Here is a 7,033-nt window from a genome sequence, read left to right as displayed (position 1 = left end):
TGCAATTTCTGTACTATTGGTTGAAACTGAAACTGTTCATTCTCAGATGTATTAAATATCTGTCACCGTCCATCCATCCATCCAATCACCCATCCATTTCTGAGACCTAATCTTACTTCAGAGTTGCAGCGCATAGAAACAGGGTTAGATAAACATATGACGATTTGCATGTCATTTCGTAAATATGTGGGTTATAGGGAGACATTTTCTTTGTGCAAGTTGGTGCACAATCCTCATTTTGATATTTACAGGAAAATGTGTGTTGAGAGTAGGCACATACATACTGCGTCCGTACCCCCGAGTTACACTAGACCCACATGTATGATGAATGTCCCGGCTATTCATCAGTAGATTCCTCAAATGACATGTAGCCTTATTAAGAATGCCACTGACTATCATTGGCGTTATGCAATCCTTTGATAATCCCATCATATTAACTGAACTAGCCAGTTATGAAACAGATTTCCAGCCCTTAGACCAGTTGTTGCCTGATGATAAATAGGACAGAACTGTAAGCTCTTTATGATGGGGTTTCCAGTTGTGGCAGATGTGAGAAGAAGGAGAATTTGCACATATGCACAAATGCAACAGATGCAATGCAAGGCATCTGTATCTCTTTGCTTTCCCATTTTTTTTGCCAAGCTTTGTTTGCACATCCTGGATCTCTGTAATGCATGGACGTACAATTGCTCAGTAAGATGGGTAAATAAGCATATTTACCAATATAATGTTGTGCGTCATAATATGTGTCACACAGCAACAGTAATTATACTAAAAAAGAACTATAAATGGATTTGTTCTATAAATGGCTTTCCTGTCCTTGCTGTCTACGCATGATTTATTTCTGACTGAGCCCAAAATGCAAAACACAGAAAGAAACTTGACAAACCCAATAACTTTCTTGCCTACACATCTTATTTGGCCATTTACTGTGTCTACAGAGGCTTATTTCCTCTTTGAAGGCCCATCAGTTTGATAACGTCAGGTTGGATTTATCCACTGGACTCAGGTTAAAGATGTAATCCAAGAGGCTTCATCGTTTCTGGCTGGTGAGGAGTCCCAGGCATCTGAATCCACCAATATAAGCCTGCATGTGTTCAGCAAAAGCATCGTATTGCCTGGTGACATCACTTTGAGTTGCAGCAAAGACCCTGCACTTTTCACCTGAGCCCTGCTTTCAACGCTGTCAAAGTCTGATGTGAACAACTGTACTGAAGAAGCCTGGAAAGGGTTTTTTTTCAGTCCAAGTAAAATCTCAACGGCAGGAATAAAGGCTTCAAAGGCCTCAGGCCGGTCCTCTGGTGGTTACCTTCTCTGTCTCAGTTCATTCCTGCCATCAATCCATTGAGTAGAGGGCACAACTAACACGCGAGCACACACAGATATGAAAACACACATCAGCACCATCCATGAATCCTCTTTGACGTCTAAAGCTTGTGACAAAATGCAGTCCTGTTGAAAAGTGCACTATATGGTAAACAGGTAGATGGCTATATTTGGATGCCTGCTTCATCCAGGTTAGATGGTTCTAGTGAGCAGTGTATATTAATGAAGCTGGAGTTATTCACTTGAATAACATCCGCATTAGGGATACTATCTGTTCCTCCCAAACAAGCAGTTACCATTACGTAATTATTCAGAAATGCCGTGTGGACTTGGTCTCTCCTTATTTCTTTGCCACTAGTTTTGCCCTTTTTGGACCATGAATTTGGAGGCACCGTAAATGTTTCGATGTGACTGTAGGGTCTAGAAGAAGACAGATAAGATCAAAGAACAAGTTGAAACTATATGTGTGGGACTGAGAATCATCTAAATGCACATCTGTCATCTTACTTTATTATGTAATACATATCATAGAAACAATGGGCTGGAGAATTGAATAGCAATGATTCTCAAAGTAGCTTCTTAGACTAACCCGTTTATTGGGGTTAATACATTTAGCTGCTCAGTGTTGGTTCCCCTCTCCTGCGTTAGTAAAATCCAAGGAGACCTACAGATGATGCACCTCATCAGTGTGTAACTGGGCTTGTCTGACTGTGACTGACACTTGCCACAATGCCACTCATACTGTCGTAAGCAGCATTTACAACCCAGTGCGCAACACTGCTCATCTAATCAACTAAGCATCTGTTTATTTATGCCTCATCCATTAAGCTCTTAACAGTGACCAAAACGGATGGTGGTGGGTCAGAAACAGTGTAGCACGATCAATAGCCTCATTTTCTTTCCCCATGTCAGCAATGAAGTGAGTGACACTGCTGTGTCAGATGTGCTTGAATTCCCACTGAGGCAGATCATCTTCTTAAATCCCCGTAGTCCTAATGTTGCTTTCCTCCCCTCCCTCTTGTTATAAAACCTGAACACACACATTATACACACTCTGCTGCAAATACAAGTGGGAAAAAAACAGGAGGATGCGCCAGAGACTTGGCTTAAAAACTGTTACGAGGGGCCGTTACATAAGGACTTCAGAAGCTTTAACTTTGTGTATTATTAAACCAGGCTCTTCTCAACTCTTCTCACAAGCCTACACAACAAAACATATAAGTAGCAACACCTCCATGAGAGACAAAGTGAAACGAGTGGTAGTGAAACAGTAGTAGTGAAAGAGTGATTTGAAGCTTGTGTAAAACGCTTGTAAATTCCTGTTTTACCCTCCACATTTAAAAAGCGCCAAGCAGAACTGACAGATAGCTGTTCCGAAGGATTAGCTGACAACCAATCAGCAGCACGAAGGTTGGTGGAAAAAGGGGGGAAAAAACATAACAGTTCAGCCAAGCTCAGCTCAGCTAAGATTTAAGGATTGTTTGGGATTCAAATCCTAAAAACACACACCCACATATATATATACAGGCTTTCATTCCGCATGACCTTTTCTTGGTTTTATACGGCCATGTTGACAGTAAAAGACATTTACCACTTTAATAACTGCGACCAATCTAAATCTCTAAGGGATGTTACATCTCCTTTAATGCTTGCATGCTGACCTCTGTTGGTGAGTATATGCCAGCACAGAGTTGACCAACTGCATTCAAGCTCTTCTGACCTGAAATCATTTTAAACCCATTTTTAAAGTATAAATATCAAATAGGATCGCTGTTAATTTCAAAATCAGCATCCGACCTATAACCCCTTATTCTACTCTTACTAGTCTATCAGTACTGCATGCCAATATCCTTGTAAAAAACACACAGCCTTTCATTAGCACACTCACAGTGGTCTGATTGTCAGGCGGAATATTGGATGATGACTATTGGCGGGCTAGTTGAGGATTAGTCAGATGAGCTCATCCCCCAAAACAAGCTGAAATAGAAATGAGGGCTTTAATCCGAAGTGGAAGGGCTACTGGCACAGAGTGGAATATATGCAATTTGGTATTGTTCCCCTGTTTTATAATCCACCTGAGTTGTGAGCCTGTCCATATTCAAAATGGCCTACCAGTGAAAAATAAAGCTCAGGCAGCATCTCACTGACCCACAATAGCTTAATCCTCACAGGGTGACACAGTTAATGGGTCAACAAAAAAAAGTATGGCTTGAAACATTCTCATGCAAACTCAGAGACTCACTCCATGATATCAGTGATGCTCGATAAACAGCTGAATACATGTCTGTGCAGCTACATTACATTTTAAAAAGTGAGTTTGTATGCAACTGACCCGACTGGCCTCAGCAGATCGGAAGATGCATAAATAAAGAGTGTGGTGAATATTTAATGTAGTAATCGTTTCCCACTGGATATTGTATAAACTAATCCGTCTGCTGATGTGAAGATGCACCGAGTTCAGCACAAAATTGAGTCAATAAATGCCCATATAGCATTCATTCATGATCCCTGTGGTTACGCTGTCTACATTTTTTTTCATGGTCTATTTTTGTACTCTTGGATTTATGCCAGCACACATGCCTTCTAATATGCTGATGCTGCCATGTCATGGTTTCAATTGGAACTGCATGCTGTGTTTGCGCCACAGACTTTCTCTTATGGATACAAGAAGTGTAGAATGTGGGGGATTTGTTACGGATCTTATGGGACGTCATAATGAACAGAAGCTTAAAAGATGATTACTGTCATTGAGTGATTGGAAGTTTTGTTTGGCCTTCTAAGTGGGATTTCTTTCAATGTCAGCTTGTGCTTTGAGACTTCATATTTATGACAGAAAGCCTGCATCAGAAACAGAGTTCATGGAGTCTGACCGGCATTGACATGGACATTTACCAGACATTGTGTGTCCAAAGAGGAAATGTAATAGAGGTGCATTATATAGGATCCAGGCAGGGTTTTTGAAGCTTGAAAAAGACTAGCGTTTTTTCATTTTTATTTTAATATTTACAATTTAGATTAAATAATTTATTGGTTTTAAAAGCTGCGTTGTGTCACTTTGTCACTTAAGTTTTAAAAAGTGTTGTTATTATTATTATAATTATTATTAGTTTTATTAGTAGTAGTAGTATTTTAACTATTATTAAAGAAACACCAATTTTGCCACTAAAAGCAAATTGTGATGTTAAAAATTAATTTGATTTGAATGGTTTAATTATTCAACAGTGAAACATCATTTTTTGTTCTAATGTCAGAGTTAAATACTGAAAGGTGGGTGGTTTTTATAAAATATATATTTTTTTTATTAACTTTTTGTCCTGTCATGTTCAACAAGCTGACAATCACCTTGTTGAACATGACATCACTGTTGTGCACCAGCAGAGAGCATTGTTCGGGATCATCAGCTGTTGTCAGCACCAGCACCTCTGTAGAACATGTCATAAGATTGCTCTTTGTGTCATCATCACAGGTTGTTGAGAGGTTGTGGAAATTGCTGATTCAGTCACTCTTTTATATGTTAACCAACGTTGTGAGGCTTGTGTAAAATGATTGCTCCAGGTCTGCATTGTATCTATGTGTTTACTGTGTATTTTACTGTATGTTGTGCCTTTGTTAATATGTTTTGTGTTGATCTGTATGGTCTCCCTGGGTTAAATGTGTTTTCTTCCTTGTCTGAAATAATGCTCCTGTTAAGCAGCTTTGTGACTTATGTCTTTGAAAAGCGCTATTTAAATATATATTTACTTACTTAACTTTGCTGAGCATTGTTAGTCAAATGTGAACACAATCTGAATAAGGTTTCGGTAAAACGCCTGAAATATTATCTTTGGTTAAGACAAGATTAACACAGTTTTATGTTTTGTTCTATGAGATGAAATGATCCTATCTGTGCTTTCTTTAACTTCCTGTGCAGTGATTAACAAAGTCGCTAATAAGTGGCTAACTCTGAGCAACATTAGATCTATTGCAAAATGTTCATGCTACTGCCTGGCTTTTTGTAGCTGATTCCAGTTGTAATAGTTATTAAAAGGCAACTAACCAAAAATGACCAACATCAACTAAAGATTTCCTAAATGTTTTCAGTGTGTTAACGAAAAGCTTTCAACAGGTTTTTTGTCCTTGTCTTTTGTTCATCTTCATTCAAAACCTGATGCTTGAGTTCAGCATCTATAAAGCACAACAGTTCAATGATATGCAGCCTTGTCAGTAAATCCAGATGGCAGGTAAAATTATTTTTATTTTAACCTTTTTAAATTTTAAATTGATGTTATTATAATATGCCATTCTGGTTTTAATAACGCTTGGGTCTTACCTTTATAGTTTTGGCCATCAGTTTTATTGATCATGACAACATTTTGCTCAACAAAGTAGCTGCTGAGATCAGGCAACACGTCAACATCGCTACAATGAAATCCAATGGCGTCCTGAGGTCCTAAGTTGTGAGGGGGGGGGGGGGGGGGGGCACGATAACGTCATTTGTTAGCTAGGTGTCAGCAACAGACACTCATCCTCTCATAAACACACACATACACACATGTGTAAAGACACAAGCACACATGCTCGCACACATACAGTAAATCTAGAAACACAAACCATCACACACATACACACACACACACACACACACACACACACACACACACACACACACACACACACACACACACGTCTTCAAGGTAAAAAAGTCCACCCTTCCAGTATTAGTTTATGAAAGCCTGTTACATAAAAATACAAAAACATTTCACATTATACAAAAACACAACAGAGGAACAGATTATATGTCTGTATTTATTTTCATCAGAACACAATTTTAATCATTGTAGCATTAGTTTTCATACTTTTCGAAAAGACCATGACTTGTGAGACTGTTTTATAAATCATTTCATCAAAGTTGTTTGTAAAAAAATTAAAGAAGTTACTTGAACTAAAGCATCTATAATATTACAATATACTGGTAGTATAATAGTAATCATAATAATCATAATCGCAATGATACTTCTATATGACTTTGAACCTTTTTCATTTCTATAATCATAAATCTTTCTCTTTCACACACACAGAACCTCAACCTTTCACAATAAAGTTGCGAAGCTGAGGACGAGTCTATTGGTTAAACCTCACCACATTCTCTTTTAACATCAATGATTTCAGACGCTCGAAATAAAAGGAAAATAATTAGAAGAAGAAGTAGAAAGTAACAGCATGACAGCAACTTAAAATACACAAGGAAACCTGGACGCAAAGACATACATTGTTCAGCATACTAGGGAACGTATTTACAACCAAAAAAAGGAAATGGGCTTCTGCATAGATCCACAGGATAGAGAACGGAACTATTGTGAAAACAGAGAGAGGCGGAGAGGGAGTGAAAGAGGGAGATATCTGTGTACATACCATTTGGTGGTGGGTGCACTGGGGGCGAGGGGCAAGAGGCATACATAGTCTATAAGTGCAGGGGAAAAAAACATTAAATTAGTTTCTGTAGGTTGGTGTGTTATTGAATGTGACAGACCACTGTAGGGGGTCTAGCCTGAATCTATAGGACCCTACACAATTTCTTCTCAGCATGATGCAGTATAAAGTGACAAACCAAAACACTTAAGAAATTGAATTATCACAGCAGAGTAAACCTGTTGTGTGCATGCCTGCATTACCAACAAAAGTCAAATCAGGGATTGACATCGGTCGAATCTAATTCTATTATATTCTG

The sequence above is a fragment of the Pholis gunnellus genome (genome assembly GCF_910591455.1).
Source record: "Pholis gunnellus genome assembly, chromosome: 12".
Lineage (NCBI taxonomy): Eukaryota > Metazoa > Chordata > Actinopteri > Perciformes > Pholidae > Pholis > Pholis gunnellus.
Note: the sequence above shows the minus strand (reverse complement) of the source record.